The sequence below is a fragment of the Athene cunicularia genome (genome assembly GCF_003259725.1).
Source record: "Athene cunicularia isolate RWA chromosome 3 unlocalized genomic scaffold, athCun1 chr3_part1, whole genome shotgun sequence".
NCBI classification, from domain to species: Eukaryota; Metazoa; Chordata; class Aves; order Strigiformes; family Strigidae; genus Athene; species Athene cunicularia.
The window spans coordinates 61,111,078-61,134,115 of record NW_020799097.1 but is presented as its reverse complement, the minus strand read 5'-3'; the positions used below and the strand labels follow the sequence as shown (position 1 = coordinate 61,134,115).

The following is a 23,038-nucleotide window of genomic DNA, read 5'->3' as shown; positions in this document are numbered from 1 at the left end:
CCCCCCCCCCCCCCCCCAAGTCTTGGATATTAGCAGGGGTTTAGTGAATGCAATCATTAAACAAAAATGCAAGTAATATATTTGCCAGGGAGTATCCCATTGATGTTGCTCCCACATTTGGAGATGGCCTTGGAACAAGAGCTTGAAAATTGAAAATAAATAAATAAAAATAATTATTAAAAAGGAAATGTATGAAATGTATTGAAGAAACTCAGGTCATCACAAAATGGTCATGAAACATGAGAAAGTGAGGGTTGGTATTGACACATATACTTCAACATTTTAGAGAAAGAGGCAGTGATGTGACAAAAATCAAATGATGCTACATTTGAATACAATAGAGAGAGATTTTTCAACTTGATTTTTGGCACATTTTCCACAGAGAAGTGAAACTCAGCATCATTAAAAGGATCTACAGAGACTGTGTTATTGTCTTTGAGAAAGATGGGAAAGACCAAAAGAACTGACAAGTTTTTTGAGCTATACTGATGAATATTATGGGCTCTGGATTACACAATTTGGAATGAAAACAGTCCAACAATGGGACATTTTCCAAAAAGTTAGCTTTCACATCCATTTGATATTTCTTTTTCATAAACTAGCCAATAACATTTAAAATATTATTTACATTTTTCTTTAACCATTTTAATAATTTTTAGAATATTATTTTTTGAAAGTGTAGTTTCCATCTTGGCAAAACAATTTTTGGCTTGGAAAAAAGTAAAAGAATTTTGGATATAATTTCAGGAGCTATGTAGACAAGTATTTCATACAATGTTACAGGGAAGTAAAATGGATCTTTTAATCAGTAGGAAATTGGGAACAACTTTAAAACTGCTGTTTTCCATTAAATATTCAAGAAGCTCTAACAGACAAACAAGAGGTGCATTCTGTTCCCAAAATACTACTCTGTTCCCAAAGTTTTAATAAGTCAAATCATCATTCTCTGATTACTCCTTCTCCCACTTCTTATCTGCATTCTCAATATGGATCATATGGTCTGAGACAGGATTTGTTTCTTATGAAGGTATATGACATCTGTCACAGAAAACCACCAATATTAAGAGTAATCTAAAACCACCAAAACAAAGCACCTTTTAATGTGTGCTTCTTCCATATACTAAATGCCATATGTTCAATGACAAACATTAAAATAATATATTTCCATTGGCTGGCATTATATTACAGTTGTCCTCATGACAAATTTCTGAAATCTCTGTAGAATATATACAAAACAGCGAGTGCCTTAGTAAATAACTAAACACTTTCACATGTGAAAAGCATATGTTTTTTCTTACAACTGACATTGCGGAAGAATAACACCAGACACCTAGCCATGAAGTGGAATTTCTTCAGGATTTATCAAGGCAACTGGAAAGAAGTAGCTTTTAGTTTAGGACATCAGAGTGGGCAGAAAGATGAGATCACAGGAGAAAACAGACATTTCACTGCATTTTCTGCAGGGCATGTGTGCAGAAAGCAATTTGAGGAGGATGAGCTTTTGAATAGCATGAGGCAAGAGCCTGGCTATTGCTCTCTTCATTGATAGTGAGAGAACAGAAAATAGCCAAAAGCAATTGAAAATACTTCTGTTAATACACAGCAAACCTTGAGAACTTTTTGTAGTCTACTATTTATCTAAACTGTAATCCCATTTGCATTGTCATTTTGGCTTCTCTGCCAAGTTTAGCTGAAGCCAGTGCAGAAAAGACAGGGGAGCTCATATCTAGTACCCCTAGCTGTCTTTCTTGAAGATGAAAGAGCAAAAGAGAGCAAAGTTCTGTTATCAAGAAAGGCTTTTTTATTTATAGACTTGTTTGCTTGTTCCACAGGTGCTTCTCAGTGTAGCCATGTCTCATCATCAGGAAACAATATGGGAAATTAAAAAAGGACTCCAACTGAAGGAAAATAATATTTTTTCCTTCTCAGTAGGCAATTTTCTCTTGAGGTCAGCCAGGTATGCGGAACTTTGTTTTTCCCACAGTATTGTGATTTGTTTCTCATTGACAGGAAATGTTAACTTTTGTAGTAGGAATACCATTTGCTTTGGAAATTATAGTATAGCTAGTGCCCCGAGTCCAAATCTGGAATAATCCCAGAAATAAAAGGCTGAACAAAAATTATAGAGAAAAAACATATTTGCTACAATTTGGAAGTCTCACCTCATTATTTGTTAATTATGTGTGGTAGTTGTGCCATGTGCAGTAACCTGAGATGTAAGTCAAGAGCAAACAGTACTTTTCCAAGAGCAAATAGTACTTTTAAAACCATGCATAGGGACTTAGTTTAGTAATATTGATGGTAGAGGGACTCTAAAATATTCACTATCTCCATAAACTAATGCATCTTTAAAATACAAGTTCTTCAATTATCAGTAAGTAATCATATTCAAATAAAGGGAGCCAAATGCTAACACTAGATTTATCAAGATTTAATAAAGAACTTGCAGTGTAGAAAGCTGATGCTTTTCCAGAGCCTGACAGCTACCATGTATCCTTGATGTCTGTCTAACCAACACCATTTATAAGAAAAACCTTTTAGTGGGAATGTGTCAAGAAACTTTCTCAAGTGTCCAGCTATGCAATGCTCTTGAAAGATCTTTCCTGACAGTCTGGAAACACAAACAGGAGAAGTATTTATGAGAGAATGGGGTATCTGCTGGTTTGGGTTTTTTTATATTCTCTTTACTTCACATGTCCAGTTTCCAATGTGTGAAGCCAGCAGCAGACAATAAAGGAGCTACTGTACAGAAAAACAAAGGAAAGATCCCAGGTGCTAAAGTGAGCATAATGGAAACCAGAAACTTTCACATTCACAGATGTGGTACTTTTCCTAGCAGCGATGGCATCTCCACCAGTGCAAACAGATCAGTTCAAAAACAAGGCTTCTCTTTAGGTTGCTGCACCTGGTAATCATGTATTTTCTTTCACACATTATGTTGGTCAGTGCTTTAATTCTGAAGAGTCATTATTTTCATTACACACTGCAGGTTTTTTTGGGGTGGCTAGGCAAGGTGTTATTTAGGACACATTATCATACATTTGAGTCTGATACATGTTTGACATATTTTGCATTAGTTATTGGAAGATATCAGCAAAGATCAGTAGTTTGGAAGGCACGTTTGTACTGTGAAAATAAAAGAAGATACCCCATGCATGGGAAAACCATGTTCAAAACTGCCTTAGGTTTCTTCACACTATCTTAAGCCCCCTCAGATGCTTTTACCCTTCCTTGGAGGGCCCTCTTGTCCCTTTGTCCTTCCTGTAAGCAAGGTATCTTTTCTCCACAAGTTCCCAGCAGCTGACTTATTTTTTTGGCACAATTCCTGCCACTGATTTCACTCAACAACTATTCGACACTCTGGTTGCAGACATGATGGGCATACCTCGGGTGAATTTAAACTTCTAATGGTTCCTTAAGCACCTGGGGCTTAATCAATTCCCTATATGAAGTCCTTAAGAGGACAGGGCAAATTAATGAAACATCTCAAGATGTCCATTGCTCTGATCCTCAGCCTAGAACTGGACAAAACCTGAAAGACACTTTTCTGTGCAAGGCAAGCTCACACAAAGCCCTATGAAGATATTACCACAATCATTGATTTCTTTGGGATATAAGAAAAACTTTTCTCCTGTTTCTGTACAGTTCTCAAAATCCAGGTATATTTATGGAATGTTTTCCATTTCTGTGGGACACTGAGGTCTGCAGACAGAATTTAACATAATGCCTTCAGGTTTTTACGAATGAAAACAAAATACTGAAGCAGCCTTCGCTCCATTTATCCTCACTCAAAGTTTTCTTAATACTTAAATGCCAAGGTGTTTGAGATGAGGCTATTTTGTTGCTGTTGTTGTCATTAGTTGACTATCACTTCACTTTATCTATAACCCCTCTCCAATTTGCTTCTGCCCCAGCTGTGCTCACCAGTCAGATGCTCACTGTTAGCAGAGTCTTCTCAGCCAACGCAAGCAGAGGTGTGCAGGGTCATGTTTAATAAGCTTGCCCTAGTCTGTTTCTCATTACCCAGGAAAAGGAGTTCAGGATAACTGCTCTGTGATATGTCCCAACAGGAACTGGCTACATCTTTCTGCTTCAGCTCACGATCTTAATTTCACCATGTTAAATATATTATGCTAATACTCATTTGCTGAGGACATGTTAAGTTGCCTTCCAAAGTTTCAATCTACTGCTGTATTCGTTTGTATATAAAGTTCATATTCCCTATACTTCTACTTTTTTTTTTTTATATACTCAGTGCAATTAGCATAAAGAAAAAGAGTGAAAATACATGTCTGGATAGTTCAGAGCAGTTATACCAGAGATGAATTTGGGCCTAATTTCTTCAAGGAAAACTGGTGATCAGCAAAGACTGTGCTCCATGTATGAATTCTTTGATGTTTCACTGCACAGTCTGGCTATATGATCCAGAATGCAATTTCTATTTAAAGACCAAATCCTATTCTGTTCTATGAAAAAGGTCAGGTTTTTTGCAAAACATTCCTGAAATCTAGAGACATTTGTGAAAAATATGAACAACTTAAGCATTTGTGTAGCAGTCATGCATATGCAATATGTATACACAAAATACCATGCATATATTCTGAGACAGATTGTACTTTCTACTTTAAAATAATCTCTTGACACTTTTGGCATGCCAGAATGTTAACAAGTATTTTTATTTTCTGATGAGCAAGGGAAAGTAGTAAATGGATGTAATGCCCTTCTCCTAACTGTTGTTCCAATTTATTTTGTGCACAAAGTAGAAAGAAACCTGTTTTCAGAAAATGATAACAGCTTTGGAATAGAGTTCAGCTGCAAGTCATGCTTACCGGCTGAAAAGAGTTTTCATTCCATTTGGTACAACAATAATAGTCAAAGTTAGGGAACCATTTTTCTCCCTCCTAAATATGTCGTAGCAGCAGCATGATTTTAACAAGACAGCTCTTCGTTTTTATTTCTTTCACTCATTCCTTGGGTTTGTTGCCAAGAGCAACACAAAGAATGCACCAGGGTGTCATAATAATCCTCCATTAAATCCCTAGTATTTGAATTTTAATGCTATAATTCAACAGCTGACAAAAGCCCATTGAGCAGGTCTAAGGAGAGGAAAAGAGCTGGTCCCATTTTCTCAGGGGGTGATGCTATAGCAACATGGAATGAATTTGGGGTCAGGGAACAAGCTGTCTCCAAGCTTTGTTTGCATTTCCTGGCTAAAAGTAGAATCTGGTGTTATAAATTTTACCAAAATAAGTGGTTATTTGGAGCTGCATGAAGATCGTTCACTCTGTAAAAACCTTTGCCTTGTAAAAAAAGAGTGGAGACAACAAAACCAGCAGCCAGAAAGACAACAAACTAACAGACTATTTTAGAAAGTGCCAGCCTAAGAATTATTTCACAGTCCCTCTTCCTTCTCTGGTTTCCCTACCTTCCAGCACAAACCCTACACCAGAACTTGAAATGATGCAACACACTAAGTCCATTTTAAAGGAATAACACAAAGACAGCAAAGTCAATAATGGTGGAACAGAGACCTCTTATAATCATCAAAGACCTCTGGAAAGTCTGGTATGTCATTTGTTATGCTTAGCTGTCTCCACACTGAAGGCTTTTGTGCTCTGGGGAATGTTGTTCTGTGGAGACAAATGAATACACCTGGAAGACAATTGTCCATTGTTTGAAAGCAGCTCTGCCCTCCCAAAGCCCTCCTCTTTGCTCAGGGACGAAGTCCCAGTGTGTCTGTTTTCAAAGTTGGTTTTAGTGGGGATTAAAGCTCAGAGTGTCTGTAGGTAATACAATATATTGGAAATTTCTATGTTTTTCACTGTACTGTGAGGTAAATTTTAGGGCTGACACATTCTCCTCATTTAAAATTATCAGAGATTCATTAGATAATAGTGATATAATGAGATATAAAAGATTGGAAATAGAGATATGCAATTCTCTGTATGGAGATACATATTTTGTCACAGAATAAAACTATCAAAATTTTATTGTATTTGAGATCATTGAGCTTCTTTCTCTATTTTTCCACTTTGAAATCCATTGCTGAGCACCTGCAGGCAGCCAGCTCCCTGGCTGCTTCACTGTGGGAGCCTGCTGCAAGGACCTCTCAGGTCTGGCACTTCTTGTTCAGGCTGTGAGATCAGGGACAGTTCAGCACAGGGAGTACAGGTATTAACAGCCTGATGTAAAGCAGGTGAAGCGGTGCAGCCAGGATGGATGAAGGAGGAACTGCTGTGACAGTGAGAAGTGAGATAGAGGGTTTCGAGGCCTTTGAGAGGTAAGTGTATAGGAAAGAGCAGTAAGAATAGGAACAGGCAGAGCAGCAGTCCCTCTTGCAGCTGGTATGTCTAACTGCTTGGTCCCACAAGTGTTGGTGGTGGAGTACAAGACATCTGGAGTAGGGGGGAGGCTGCCTTGAACCACAGTGCCTGCACAGCTGCACAGTGATGGGGTGACATTTTCTTTTTCATGCAGATCTCTCTGATGAGCGTTTGGTGCACAGCAAGAGTGTTAGGAACCCTTTCTCCTGCCACCCTCCCTCTCCAGAGCTGAGTAGCTAAGGCTGTCTACAAGAAAAACAGGGCTACATAATGTCTTCCTCTGTAAATCCCAACGTTTCTGCCTGCATGCGTCTGGATGGCGGAAGCCACTGAGGAGTGCCTGTGTGACAAACAGTGTCTCCCTTATTTTGTTTGTCAACAAATTCGTTAGAACAAATGATTGTTTTTTCCAAGTCTGCATTTCAAACTTACATAGGCCAAACTTACATTACAGGTGTTACATCTAACACACGTGACTGCCACTAGGCTGTCTGCATACTGCTTTTTGGAAGCGGTACATCCATTTCTGATCTGCATAGATAAGCATCCATTTCCTGCCCATTATTGTACTAATATTATTAAGCTGCTCATTCACAGTCCTTTAAAAACAGAACACCTTGTGCCTGCATTTTCTTTCCCATGTCTGTGTTTTCTGTTTCACTTTTGCTGTATCTGAGATTAACAGATTTTATGAAAATTCTATTCTTCACCCTATAAAGAACTGTTTTTCAATAGGAAAGCTGTGAGCACTGGAGCCCTACTCCAAAAGAGTTCAGCTCACTTGACTTCAGGGTCTTTAGAGCAGGAATGATTCCTGTCAGCCTGCTAGATCTAAAAGGGAAGCAGTTCATGTGCAAACAGCTTTCCATCATTATCCTGGGAAGAATCCCACTGGGAGAATAAAGAGTAGCCATAGGAGAAGATTTTTGCAGTAATGGCATGTCATTCCCTTGACCCTCTGCTGAAGTGTTCATTTCTGTTATAGTTCAGGCAAGAAATATGACATTTTATTGTCCGAGATTTCCAGGCAAGCATTCCTGAATGGGGTGCAGTTCTCATTGGGTAATAATCTACCGGACCATCCAAGAGAAACCAAGAAACTTCACTGTCGTAACTGTAAAGCCTGGCAAGTTGTAAACTGAGAAGGTCTTTTGTTAGATATTTTCTATTTAATGTCCTTTGTGTGACTGAACCTATTTACATACAGAGCTTATTGGATTTATATATTAGCCACACTGATTCTGATTCTTACAAGCAATGAAGAAGAGAGGCAGAGTTTTGGAAGGTTTGCCAAGGTTTTGGAGCACTTTTTCTGTTCTGAAATGGTGGATAAAATGAAAGTGTCACAGCTTGAATGAGATTGATCCTAGTCTTTTGGAGCTATTATCTCTTGCTCTGAAATTACCCTATCACAGTATAAATGCTGCCACAATGTGACTGAACTAATGGCCTTCTCTGGCAGCGAAGTTTATAGGTATGCACGAATTACACTATCTGAGATTTGCTCCAAGGCAATCCTTCACTCAACAGCATTTCACGGTTTAAGTTCAGATGCTGGTCTGCTAGTCTTGGTGCACATCGAGGTGCTTGGAGGAGCAGCATGCTCAGGCCTCCAGCATGCCAAACACATATGGAAAATGCCATCAATCAACCCTTAGAAAAATGCTGCTTGAAGACTTCCTTATTTTACAGAACTGCTGTTGACAGTAGGCCTTAGAATCAGCAAAATAAATGGCCTCAGTATGTTGGAGAAGGAGAGTTGAAACTGAAACAGAATGGACCAAGACAAATCAACACTGAAAACAGGGCTCACTACATTTATGATACTGGGTATGTCTCTGCTGGTTTTGCACACTCTGATGAGGATTTGTTATGGCCAGACATGCATCAACCTCTGTCTAAAGGCACCTGATTTAAACAGTACAATAGACTGGTGCTGAGCCATAGCTGCAGAGCTGAGGTCTGAAACTGCAGTAACTGTATGTCATTTGCCTCCACTGCCAGTGTGTGTAGGAAACAAATATATTTCATGCTAAAGATAAGTCTGGTCCTCAATGTCTGAGAAAGTCCCTTTCCCATCCCCTGTTATTTTGGTGTAAATCCTGTGTATTAGTTCTGTTTTAGATCTGCTTAATTGTGTTTGACTGACTATCGGACTCCTTTATAATTTTTGAAAGGCATCAAGTGATCCTCAAGGCAGATTTGGATTGAGAAATTAAGTGGCCACAGTTGTGAAAATTTTTCTGTGGCTTTGCCCAGGAAATTTTATGAAGTAATTCACAGTGAGGATTTAAAGAAGAAATAAAAAGACTTGTTTAGAACTAATAAAAAATATGTTGGAGTACCTATTCTTCAATAATATTAATATTTTCAGTGTAATAGTCTCACAGATCAGTATCTCTTGTGCAGGTAGATAAGTATTAATAAGAACATACTAAAAATGGAGAAGTAGAAGACATAAGACTGTTCCTGGCCTAATGCTCTATCATATAGAAGGCAAGCATTAGGTCTCAGGGTTACTATGACTGCAACACTGCTGATTTCTGCAAATGACAATGTCCAAAGTCTGTAACTGTTGTACTAGGACACAAAGGAAAAATTTCTCATTTTTCTTTGAATATTTTCTTTGAGCTTGCATACAGCTTCAAAAGAAAAAAATTCATTTCTGATGCATTTCCAAAACTCCTGTCATGAACCCATGATAGTGACCAGGTCTTTGGCTACCCAGCTCTAGGCCTAACTATTCCCAAAGGTGTTTCCATGAAAATAACCGATTACCCTTTTTTGAAAGACCCAATCTCTTTAAGATAAAATAAGTCTTTGGGAAGACAATGGGTGGCATACATATAAGGAATCTGATGTCCAGAATGAGGTCAGCATTGGAGTTCACAGTCAAGGGGTCTCAGAATCTACCTAAGAGGCTTCCTTCAAGTTTTCCATGGTCCATTACACACAGTTACTGGTGAAAAGAATCCTCTTGCTAACAAATGCAAACCAGAATCAAATCTGTGATCACAAATATATCCTTGTGCTTTCTCCCCTTTATTTCCTGTTTCCATGACAAGCTGACTTACTTTTTTGGGCAGACAAGTGTGAAAATCTAGCGGGGAATCAGAAAGAGACATCCTTCACACTGAAGGTGCTGCTGAAGCACGTGGATGTTCCTAAAGAAAGGCTATTCTCCTTGTAAATTCACGTAAGAGAGTCTCTATGCCCTGACACTCCCCAGATTGCCATGAAAAAATCTGACCTAGTCTTACTAATGGAGATCAGAAGGTATCAATAATACCTACAGGAAGGGCAATCAGGGACTGGGACAGATTATCTGGGAAGTTTTAGAGACCTCCATTAGTGGAGGCCTTACAGAACACAGCACTCAAACATCTGCTAGGTGAGACCTAGGCATACTGGATCCTCCTCTGAGGAGTGGTTCTGGACGAGGTGATTTGTCTTCCTACGCTTCTGTGGCGTTGTGGGTTTTTCAACCTCAGCACTGAATGAGTGTTTATATGGTCTGCATTGTTCAATGGCAGGCATATAGCTTAGAATACCTCATGCCTTTATTGAAACAGCAGAGCCTTTCTCTAATCATATTCTCACAAGAACTACTCTTCCATCTTAACTCAGTTACTTCTGGTTAAGGCTGGAAACAACATTACTGTACTTTCAGCATTTTGGTGTTTACATAATTTTTTGCATTTCAGGAATGAATTTGGGACCTCCCTGTAGCCTGTGGATGTGAAACACATAATCATGATCCAGTTCCTAAGCCACCAGAGGCTATTTTTCAGGGGAAATATGTACAGATCCTTCCCAGCTAAAGATGCATGATGGTAAAGGAATAGGATGTAAGATATCTCAAAAAGAACAAGAAACATATTAACTTTTTTTTTTTTTTTTTTTTCCCAGTTTGCTTGGAATTTGTTGGTGGCAATTGTGGCCAGTTAAACAGCAAACTCCTGAAGTTACTTATCTGTCAAAGGAAAGGAAAGTTATTTCCCATGATGAAATTAACAGATGTGAGTTGCACCCTGGAAACTGAAACTCAGGTCAAATGAGTACTTCTTGAGAGTGAAGAGTACAAAAATTAAATTAAGAACAATTTAAATTACATTTCTGTTTTAACAAAGCTGGATTTTTTTTGCTTTTTCTCAGACCCAATGCATTTGTAGGCTGACAGTAAATTTCTGTGAGGAAGCCATGAAGTTTTTGCAGTATGAAGCTATGAAATATTTTGCTATGTGTTTGGATGAGCATAAGCAGCCATGTGAATGAAAGCTGATTTGGTTCCCTGTCTGTCTACCAAGAAGGGCAAACATGGTCTCAAGTCACTCCTAACAGTAACTACTTTAGTGGGGGTACAGAAAGTGCTCCCATATTTCCATCTGGAAAATCCTGGACTGGAATATATTTATGCATGCAGTACACAGGTGGCTAACACATGCAATCAGAAACATTTTTGGGTGCATCAGGCAAGAGGCAAAGCTTGACTCCTGCGACTATTTTCAGTGACCCCAGGGTGTCTGTAGAGTCAGCTCTTGCCACTGGTCCAAGACTTCTGGACAGACAGCAACCCAACAAGAGCTACTGCTATTGTCGTGTCTGTCAGCAGGACATACCTTAGACCTTCTGGACAAATGACCATATCCCTTTTTCCTAAGGGAATTACATTTTGGACTGAGTTAAAAGAGGGGTCATGTCAGAGAAAGCAGAATAACTAGTTGCCTTAGACAAAGGGAAAAAAAAAAAAAAAAGAAAAAAAAAAGAAAGGTCTGGATTCCTGCTTAGCTGTATGTGTTTCGGCTTACACGATAATTAACTGTCACATGACTAAGGGGAAAAAATGTCCCTATGTTCACATCACTGCACAAATGTCCAAATAAATAATGTTTCCTTGGTTTTCTTTGGTGTATCGTTTTAGAGATCAATTAACTATTTTTAAAGAGAACTGGTCAGAATAAACATTTGCATCTTAAATTGTGAGCATCTCTCCATAACTATAGACCTTAAACTAGCAAGGAATAATACAGTATTGTCAGTTGAAAATGACAGTCTTTACCTTCTTCATTTGTAACAGTAGTTCCCATTATCCCCATCTTGTATAGAGGCAGAAAAAGAACTGGGGTCTTGCCCTCCATGTAACTCATCTTCATTTGTAAAGTACTGCAGGAGCATAATAAACATCCTACTTGAGTTCAGTAGTAAAAGTACTTTGCTTTGCTTTATATTGAGAAAGTCATTGTGACAGAATGAACAAGCAAATGAACCTGCCAGAAATCTAGGAGAGAGTGTTGCTGTGATGTTGCAGTCTTTAAAGCCAAGTGATATATTTTCTTTCGGCTTGGTCAGTCCAAATACCAGATTTTAGGAAGTCTTCAGATTTTAGTTTTTCAGCTGCTGTCCAAAGCTCTGCATGTTTATCCTTATATAGAGACAGTTGGACCAATCATCTTCTGAAATGAAATTGTCAAAGGAATAGTCATGCCAAGGCAGATTCCATGGTCTAAGGTTTCTGGTTTGGGTTTTTTTATAAATTATTTTCACACACAAGAAAAGATGAGCCGCACACAAGAGCTGTACTCTGCAGCTGGATCTGCTTCCAAGTCTGAATCTGAAGGTGGGATATGGACTCTGGATATTTTTAGCCACAAAATATGTGAACCACAGAAGTATGTAAACTACACACATATATTTGCCTGTTCTTTTCAAAGAAATTCTCTTCATTGCAGTAAAAAAATATTGCCCACAGAAAGTTGGCAGAGCAGTGGCCCATGTCCCAGCAGATGCCTATGGAATGTTCCTGACTTATTTGCATGCTAAAATGTACGGCTTTATAAATAGTGTTAAAATATTCAACTCTAGTTTAAAAAAAAAAAAGAAAAAAAAAAAAGATTGAAAACCCACAAATATATTCCCCCAAAAGCACATGTAGTATGGACAATAAACAATGTGCTGGCTAAACAGCCATTCCCTAAATGCTTTTCTCATCTGCTGCTTTAAAAACACAATCAGAGTCAGCCCAGTTAGGTCAAACAGGACTATTTGCTAATTAAAGTAATACTTGGGGAGAGTGTGGTTGATGCAGTATGGTGCTTATTCATCACCCATTTCTTATCTAATGGTGAGCATAGGTCTAGATTCAGGAAAGCACTTAGATGAACACATAAGCCAGTTTCAAGACAGTGTATAAATACCTACTGTATTTTAGCTAAGTATCTGTGACTGTTTTTTTCCTATTAGTTAATTCTAATTACTACTTTGCTTAACATGTAGTTTAAGCTCTTGAATGATTCTTTAAAGCATGATTAGTTTTCCTAGACATGGAGATGTAAGGAGAATTCAGGCTGTTTGAGCATAGCCCAGAATAACAAACTTTAAGCAGGTACTTCAATGAAATGAAATTTTAAGATATGCTTAAAGTTAATCATGTTCTTATTTATCTTTATGAATGACAGTTATTGTTTTATGAAAATAATTACACATACAACTAAGAGTTTTTCATTAGTATCTTTCATCTGATAGCATAAAAATTTGTTTTAAAGGTGTGTGAATTAAGCTACTAAATATCCCTCTGAAATTAGTGACTATTAACCCTGAATAATAAATGAATAGTAAAGATTGAATTTGCATTTTCTCAAATGAGTTCTTTGAAAGTAACCTGCATTTGCTCTGAACTGGGTTAATCTTCATCATACCACTTGATAGTCTAAATCCTAAATTAAACTACTTGTTAAATTAGATGTTTTGCTTCAGTCATATCATATCTCTGTACCTCAGTGGAATGCCTGCCTGTTGTATGCAATTGTCAGCTGTGAATGCTCACCCTCTTTCCAAGGCTTTTGTTACTCACCTCTTCTTTCCCCCCGTTCACCATTTGTATGTCACCTTTTGTACATATTTACCTATTAGGTCTGAGCTGACAAGTCAGCATCAGAAAGTGTCTCCCTTTTTCCTTCTGCAGCTTCTTTCAGTTTGGCATTTCTTTTTTTTTTTTTCTTTTTTCCCCAGACTTTGCATCCTGAATGGCTCAAGGTCAACTCAGGCGTAGTCTAACTAAAACCAATCCTTTTTATCTTACCTCCAAAATCCTTTCCACTCCCATTTTCTATGGCTGCCAAGAACACCATTCCCCTTGTCATCCAAACACACAATCTTTGATTCTTCTTTTGACTTCTCTCCTCAGATTCTAAATAAATAGTAGCCACACATAAATTATTTTGTCCATCTTTGTACAGGGTACAAATATCTTTTCCTGAAATTCAAAGTTTTACATAGCTTTGTCCTGCTTATATTTTGAAAGCATCTTCTTTAGACTTGTGTTTACTTTATTAGCTCATTTTTAAGTAAAATTCCTCATAAAATTGTCTTTTTGTCACTTTTAAGACGAGTTTACCACAACAGAAATTGTAATAATGATACCAGTAATAATAGAATCAATGTATAGCAGTTCTAAATCCATCTTCATTATTTCTTTTCTTCCTCCCACATTTCCCATTATTATTATTATTATTATTATTATCCTTCACATAATAAAAATTTGTAAATAAAGATTGCTGAAGATTCAATGGTCAGGTACAGTGTCTTGCTTTTCATTCAGCAAAGTTCTGGTAATATGTGTGCATGTGAAAATACAAACAATATATGAAACTCTTTGGCAGCTAGGTTTCAGTGGTTAGCGTCTTTCTTTGCAGCTGACTATATGCCAAGGGAATCTGTCCTTGATGTGGAAACAGTTTTGTTGACTTCATAATGCTTCTTTGTTTTGGAGGGAAAAAAACCCTTTGAACTGGCTTTAAAAAAATGTGTTGCAAAGATTCATGAAATAAATAGGTTTTTTTATTGTCTGATTGAACAGGTCAAAAGGTGAAACTGCAACAATTTCAGGCTCTGATTGATAGACGTTGCTGTAGAATATCTGCCCGTGCAATTCCCTGTGGTTGCTCAGCTGAGAAAGTGTTGTGTGATCAAACCTGCTCTCAGTGGCAGGGATAACAACGAGGGTGTCAGGGGATGGATGGTAGTTCACTGCACTTTTATTTGTACTAATTCATTGGGTTTGTTTGTTTTTTCTTAAATCCCCATTTCCTAAGAGGAAAAAGCCACAAGTCAGTTTAGAGCTAACCTTTCTTGAAATTAAATGCAAACTAAGTTTTGTGATACTTTTTGACTATACGTTTTCTATCCAAGGGTATCAAAACAAAGGCAGTAGGAGATATTGCTGCTTCTCCCATAATGGAAGTCGTTTCGGATAGAATATGTTTCTGGTACAAAATAAGGTACAAACCTTACTGATGCTTATGCCAGAAGCATGGCTTTCATCAGATCTCCTTTTTCTGTGGCTTATCTGGTATTTAGCTCATGTCAGCCTCCCCCTTGGTGAGCACTCCTCTCTCTTCTACCTGTATATCATATCTCTTTTCAGGTCGGCTGGGCCTGGTTGAAATTGGTTGATGTCTTCACATGTAATTGGACTGAAATGTGTGACAGACAAGAGATACAACACAATCTCCAAATCCTTAGTGCCTTGGGCAAGAAACTAGATTCAAAGATTATGAAATAAAATATCCACCCCATCCATCCCCAGAAATTAAGGCATAAATTTAACAATCTTCTGCAAGAAATTTTTCCTCTGGAAAAAAAAAAAAAAAAAAGGTCTGGCAAGTCCTGGATGCCTAGTATGTGTTCTGATAATGCTTGTAATTTGATGTGATTGTCCCTCCTATCCAGCTGTGACAGCTAGCAGCACATAGTTGTATGGTAGGCGCAGGCAGATAAAATATATCTTCAACAAATGAAAATCACCAAGTCACAGATCATGATTGTTCCATATATATTTGCTCATCGACAACCTGCTGTTCATGTCATATATCAACATAAATCAACATAAATAGAGTTGTATAAATATCAGCATCCGTTTTTTGTTTAGGCAGCAATAGCTGTTATCTACCTTCTACTTTGCATCTTAAAAACAGATAAAGGGATTTCATTTACTATTTAAAAATGCTCAACCAGTTTAAATTCTGAGAAATACTTAAACACTGAAAAATCATTAAGTGCTATAAGCTGCATTTATATTTGAGGTGGTGTTTTACCTCCGTGCTCATCTGCATTTGACTTGTGCCTGTTGTACAGATATGAAAAAGTGCTCTGCAGTTTAACTGTAAGACTCTTGATAAACAAGGCTGTAGGTCATAAGGTTTGTTTCCCTCTGAAAGGTTCTCCTGTTTTTCTACATTACTTAAATACTCAAGAAAAAACATTAAAGTCTTAAAACACAGGCTCTGTCATAAAAGTTTAACCAGCCAGGTGAAAACTTGTTCTAAAAGCAGGTCTCCTCACAGAGATTTCAGATGTAGTTTGTCCAGGTTGTATAAACTATAGAAAAGTAAAGCTGCCTTTCCATAGCTTACTGGCTTCTAAGTACATATTCATGCTGTAATTTAGCAACTGAATATGTAAATTATCATGGTCAAAGTTGAACGTGAAGCTTTGGCCTTTTGATGGCCAATTCATTGGCATGTTACCAGTTCTGCTTTAGCACCATTTCCCTGATCTGTGAGCTGACACTAATTGCTTATTGCAAAAATAGCAACTGTATTTGCTTTATCTGTTGCCAGTACATTATAAGCTACTTGCTGATTCTTGAAGTTCACTGTTTCAAAAGGCAAAAGAAGAAAAAATCATGCTAGACCCTCAGCCCTCAGGTCATTCCACTTGATACTCTATAAGCTGCATTTTGCCATTGCTCTGCTTCATGCTATCCCATGCAGATGACTTGATTGTACAGGGTTGCAATCCATGTATGTATTTGCATTAACTCATCTTGCAGACCAACAGAGAATTTGTAAAGCTAATTGGTGCTGAGGACCTGACATCCAAAATGATATACATTTCAGGGGTTTTCAGACTTCAGATCAACTCTTGTCTGGCACCAGAAAAAAAAGGTCTGACTTGAGCTGGAGGGTGTCAGCTGTAATTCCATTGCCCAGCTATGGGAGTTATCAAGTTTATTAATCCTAAACCAGCTCCATCATGCAAACCAAAACACAGGAAGCAAGTAGGACTGTCATACGCACTTCAAAATCACACTCCTGGTTCAGTCAGACTCTAAAAGAGATACACGTGTTGTCTCAGAACAAAGATGTGCCAATACCGGTATCCTCTCCAGTAGAAGGCACTAGTTTAGGGGAAGGATGAAAGAACCAGGACAAGTATGTGGTTATCTTTCCCTTTGCTTCCAAATAACCAGTTTTTAAAGACCCTCTGATTAGACTGGGATATAATTGAACATGAACATCAATGTGCTATGTAGGTTGGTTATGTTAATCTCGTAACTGACATGACAAAGAGCAACACTACACTCCAAGAAGAGTTTATGTGGGTATGTATAGCCAGGAAGAGGAGCAGAGACAAACCCACATGCTGTTGATTAAAAGCATCTTATGTGTTTCCATGAAGGGCCAATTTATCCTTTGCAGTGGTTCTTACCTTCCCATCTGCTAACTACTCCTATTGAAAAGGTTAAATATGTTGCATTCCTGTGATAAAACATGTCATCATTGTGACCATAGATTGATTCTGAACTTGCATGTGATGAAATATTTATAAACATGGTGTGTACCTGTTCGTACGCAAAATGGAAAAGGATGCAATGAGTGTAGGAAACAATTACAGCTCTTCCAAAATATCACAGAATCATTTCAGTTGGAAAAGACCTCTAAGATCATCCAGTCCAGCCATTAACCTAACACTGACAGTTCCCAAACACACCAGATCCCTCAGCGCTTTGTCAAACACCTCCAGGGATGGGGACACCACCACCTCCCTTGGCAGCCCATTCCAACACCTAACAACCCCTTCTGGAAAGAAATACTTCCTGACATCTAGTCTAAACTTTCCCTGGTGCAACTTGAGGCCATTCCCTCTTGTCCTGTCACTTGTTACTTGGTTAAAGAGGCTCATCCCCAGCTCTCTGCAACCTCCTTTCAGGTAGCTGTAGAGAGCGATGAGGTCTCCCCTCAGCATCCTCTTCTCCAGACTAAACACCCCCAGTTCCCTCAGCCGCTCCCCGTACGACCTGTGCTCCAGACCCTGCACCAGCTCCGTTTCCCTTCTCTGGACACGCTCGAGTCATTCAATGTCCTTTTTGTAGTGAGGGGCCCAAAACTGAACACGGGAATCGAGGGGCGGCCTCACCAGTGCCGAGTACAGGGGTCAGATCCCTTCCCTGTCCCTGCTGGCCACGCTATTGCTGACACAAGCCAGGATGCCATTGGCCTTCTTGGCCCCCTGGGCACACTGCTGGCTCCTGTTCAGCTGTCTGTCAGTCAACACCCCCAGGTCCCTCTCTGACTGGCAGCTCTCCAGCCACTCCTCCCCAAGCCTGTAGCGCTGCTGGGGGTTGTTGTGGCCCAAGGGCAGCCCCCGGCATTTGCCCTCAGTGAAACTCCTGCAGTTGGCCTCAGCCCATGGCTCCAGCCTGTCCAGGTCTCTCTGCAGAGCCTCCCTGCCCTCGAGCAGATCAACACTCCCACCCAACTGGGTGTCATCTGCAAACTGACTGAGGGTGCACTCGATCCCCTTGTCTAGATCATCGATAAAGAAATAAGAGTGGCCCCAAAACCAAGCCCTGGGGATACCACTCGTGACCGCTGCCAACTGGGTTTAACTTTTTAACACTTTTTCTCCCTGAGTTGCAGCCAAAGCTCCCTGTTCAGCCAGGGTGGCCTTCTCTGATGCCAGCTTCAATTACAGCACCCGGGGACACCCTCTTCCTGTGCCATTAAGACTTCCTTCTTAAAGAGTGACCAGCCTTCCTGGACCCCTCTACCCTTCAGGAGCATCTCCCAAGGGATTCTGTCAAGCAGGTGCCTAAACAGATGCCTATGTGTTAGTTCTGTACAGAGCTAAACCTCAGAGTAGTTTCTCTATGATATGTCCCTTTCCATGGTTGTAACAAAAAACTTTTAAAAAGCAGGTCTACCCTTGACCCCTTCAAGGACTTGTACATGATCTCCTTCCTGCCTTTTCCTCTTCAGCTTTGCCTAAGGAGTGATCAGCAGCTCATGTGAGTAGTTAACTGTGAGAAGAACAGCTCTGATATACAAAGAGAAAACAGATATAGTTATCTAAGAAAGCATCAAATTAAAAAAAAGAAACAAAAATATCACACTGAGCTTGACATATCAGGGTGGCAATGATGGTTATATACATCACTAGGCCTTGAGTCAATGCAGTAATATAATAATTTTCCATTCATTTCTCTCACTTTATTCAAGAACAGCATTTGTCCATATACATGGATCTTAAGTACAAATCAATCTAAAAATATAAACTTGGTATTTCAGTGGAATCTTAGCATTTCCACTGAAACCAGCTTTACACTGTGCTGGGCATTATACACACAGTAAGGGTCTCTGTTTTCGGGAGGATGGGGATAAGGTGCATAAAACCTGGACACTGCTCCCACTCTGCCAAAGTGGGAAATGGAGGCACAGAGCTAACTACAGAGGACTGTCCAGGGCGATGCAGGAATTCTGTGCCAGAAGTGAAGTCCGCTGCAGTTAATCTCATATATTTTTGTGCCTCACTTTGAAAAAATTCTGTTTGCCTAAAATGCAGTGATATAGTTTGGGCATTTTTTTTCTTAACATCAGTTGTTTTCTCAGGCTTAAATGGTTACACTGGACATATGGTAAGGAACTCAGGCCTCCTGGATTGAAAAGCAGAAGATTCTAATGTAGATATGAATGTTAGCTCTTAGGACAGCACTGAAAAGTTACAACTTGATCTTATAGAATATTGACATCCATAGAAGACACAGATTCACTGAAATGGTAGAGCCTGAGTCAAAATTATGGAGAGGTCTTTCTGTGAGGGTTCACAGGTCCCAAGACTGATTTTCCACAATTTTTCTTGTAGCAGTTATTAAACTCAGACTAATGGCAGCTCTGATGACATGTAAATGTGCCCGTTTGGGGATCTTCAGAGCTTTCACTTTTTTCTCTCATGTCAGTGTTTTGATACATTTCAACTAAGATATGGGCAGTGTGTCCTGAGTGGGATCTCTAGAAGGAAGCAGTCCTGGGACCTACCATCTTCAGTGTCATGTAGCTCCACTGTGCTAATGGAACAATATTTGGACCAAAATGTACTAGAGTGACGAATGTGGCCTTCGAGTTAGGCATGCCTCATCTTTTCCAAACAACATTCTTGTACAGATTAGAGGATGATCTGAGAAGCAGGCCTGGCCAATTAAAACAGTAATTGAAATAACTGAGAGTGTTTTATTTGGCAGAAACCGATCATTCTGCTTCTTTTTTTAATGAGCAAACAAGCAGGGTCAGTCATAATAGTTTGATTAATTTAAGAAGTAATTTTCCTGCTAAAATAATTTCCTATCTTGTGTTTTCTAAAAACAAAAACAGAAAAGACAGACAGAAAAGATTCCTTTCGACCTTTGGTGGGACACTATAAACATCAGTCAATGAATAAAATCCTGAAATGATGGTGAAACCGCAAAAAGCAAAACAGTTCCCCTTTTCACTAGATGTAGGCAAAGGTATTTCAGATGTAGGTAAGGGGGAAACCTCAGGAAGCCCATGCTCATTAAAGGATTGAGGTTCGTTTTCCTGAGTCTCAGAAAGATTTAGGAAAACAACATTAAACAAAAAGCAAACTAAAACTTCCCCTGCAACTTCTATAACCTTATTGAGGCTCTTGCAAAGAGCTAGGACTTCTTTCATTACACCCGCTTTTGACCAACCCAGCACTATAAACTAAAAACAAGAAAAAAGAACCTAGTCCAAAAGCAAAATTTCAGTTAGAAAAGTAAATGTAAGGCATATTTCAAACAACCAGCACACATCACTAATTGACAGTTGCTTAGTGATTTACAGGAGACAGCTTGTTAGCTTTGGTACGGTGCCAAGCGGTACCCACATCACTGGAAGCATCTCAACTGGCATTTGGGCATGGATATCTCAGACTCCCCTTTCTACTGTCCCCAGTTTAGGAAAGTGTCAGTATTCATCAAAGTACTTAGGCCACATGCTTAATTTTAAGCATGTGCTTTCCTAAAAAGGGATGAGTTTAAACATGTGCTAGGGGTTTAAACATGTGCTAGAGTTATTTATGGAATTGCTCCTTCCAGGAATGGCATACATCTGAAGGCAATATGGGAAGTATTGACTGCCAAGACGAAGACTGTGTCTTTTCTGTGGGTGAGTTGCGGATTTGAGTTCTCAGACCAGCTAATTTGGCACCTTGCAGAAGGAATTTAAAGATGTCAACTGTTTCCTGAAGATAACACGCATGAGTAACAAGACATTGTGTTCAGTCAAAGGTCGGAATGATGTATTTAGTAATTTTGACAAAGAATACAAACATTGATCTTTGTGGTTTAGCCTGAAGTGAGGGTGGCTGTGGGAACCACAGTGTATGTTGGATTCAGCAACTGAGTACCTTCAAATATTTTCATCTTTGTTAAGCATGTGCTAGTTTTTTCAGTACAATGTGAAGGCAAAGATAAGTTGGGCTAGTCAGGGTTGTCACTCCCAAATAGTGGAAATGGCATCCCATACCTTATATTATATTGCAGATACGCATTAAAGATTGTCTTCTGGGAACTTATCTTCCAGTGTTGTGAAAAAACATGTAGACTTTTCCCACATTCATTGCTCCTGTCTGTGATTTCCTGATAGCAAGAATGAAAAATGTATTGAAACGCAAGTAGTAAAATTCCTTTTCTTTCACAGTCCCATTGTTATAAAGGACATATTGCAATTTAGCTGGTAAAAAGAATTAATCACAGGAGTCCTGAAAATATGCTCATGAATCATTTTCTGATTTTGTCAGTGAGCTGGAGTGGCTGGCCTGGGCCATGTTACATGCAGTGAAATGAGGCCACATGTCTGGTCAACTATGAACACTCTCCTCTCTTGTTTCCTCCTAGTCAGAGTAGACCATACCCTTACCTGGCTTTTGGGCAATAGCACAGCTGCACTGACTGCCCACTGCATAAGGACGCTGTATTCAGCATGCATGGTTCCCCCCAGTTAAGGGTTTTATTCAAATAAGTTCCAGGATTCTGGTGTGGTCTGATGTAGAATAATTTGAGGAGATATGCTATCAATATACTGTTGCTTCCTTCTGCTTTTCAAGGACTAGGACAGACCTCACATAAGAGATTTCATATAAGATGTTGCCAATTAGATCAGAAAACTCCAGATATATGAATTGCCCTATATACATGTGTGTAGCCATCCTCCTCAGTTGACCTCTCATAAGGACCATATATGCCACCTCCAACCTCCCTGAACAACAGCAGCCTATCCCCTGCAACACATTTATAGGGCCTGATAGGAAACAAAATTGACACATTGCTTCACAATTTCCCTTGGCCTTAGAATAAATCTGTCTATCTCATTTGCCTTGCCTTATGGCAGACAGGATTGTTGTTGAGACCTGGCACACACATCAGTCTCAGCAAAACCAGAAAATGTCTCATGGCAGCATTAGCCAAACTCCACATTAAAGGTTGCACAGCAACAGCTCATCTGCACTACTTAGGGCAGTGATGTGGTGCTCTGAGCTGCTTACACTTACCATGAAGTCTGTATGGAACGTAACTGTTTTCAGTTGTTCCTCATAACTGAACTGGCTAATTCAATACAAATACAAAACCCAATATCTAAAATGCGCTTTGAATTCAGATTTCAGCACCTGAAGATGCCACCACTGGCTCCCATAGAGTCAGTCCTTGCTGCAGCCTGACTTTATCAGCCTGTTGGCCATTTAGACTTAAAACAACATCCAAGATGAAAAATTCTGAGACAGTACTAAAGCACATGAAAAGGTAGCATTTGGTTATTATGTAGACAACAAAAGCACAATGTAGGTCATTGGTGTCTGGGCAAATATGTCTTGTTTCCAGGAAATTTTATCTGTTGCTTCCTTGGGTTTTTTTACTTGACGAAGTTGTTACCCCTGCAATTTCTGCATCGCTTGCTGAGTCAAGAGTTCTCACAGCTGGAACGCTCCAAGGTTGTGTAGCCATCTGCTCCGGAATTTTCCCCTCCATACCTGTTTCCTTCTGCCCCTTTGCATCTGCTTATTCCAAAGCCTATTGCTATCTTTTCAAGATGACCAAAGGTCAAAAGTTCAAACACTGACAAATTATAATGTATTACAGAAAAGCTGTAAGTAGGAGTATAAGCAACTGTATAGGCGCCTTCATTTCCATCTGTTTTCCATGTGTAATAAATGCAGCCAAGTTTGTTAATATTCTAATCGCTACTCAAAGACCACAATTCTATGTTCTGACTGAATTAATGCTGAGGTTTTGGATCTGAGAATCATATCCTATTTATACAAACAGCAAGGATATAACATTGTGCAATCATTTTGCTGATATCTTATTAGGATACTTAGACTCTCTTTCCATGCTCAGGATGGCTTAATAGGATTATCTCGTTGTGAAAGAAACATTTATCCACAAGTTCAAGAGGTGTATATTAAAGTCTCATGTACTACACCACAGAATGACCTTTACCTCAGGATGTGTGTGCCCTGTGTCAGATATAATTTGTACTGAAAATATCATCAGATTTGATAAAAGAGGCTTTTCTGGAGACAACAGAACAACAGCTTTCTCAGCTAGCTGTGCTTGCTAGCTTACAATTGAGAGAGCTGTATCATGTTTGAGATTTTTGTAG

At 39.1% G+C, this 23,038-nt stretch overlaps 1 long non-coding RNA gene across 1 annotated transcript; it reads right to left on the bottom strand.

The window, feature by feature from the left end:
• Positions 1-30: 30 nt before the first annotated feature.
• LOC113478745 lies at positions 31-21,418 on the bottom strand. Its single transcript, XR_003398132.1, has 3 exons — positions 21,299-21,418; positions 11,383-11,486; positions 31-141 (listed from the first exon to the last, which is right to left on the bottom strand). It is a non-coding gene; the product is annotated as an uncharacterized LOC113478745 (long non-coding RNA).
• Between the last annotated feature and the right edge of the window lie 1,620 nt (positions 21,419-23,038).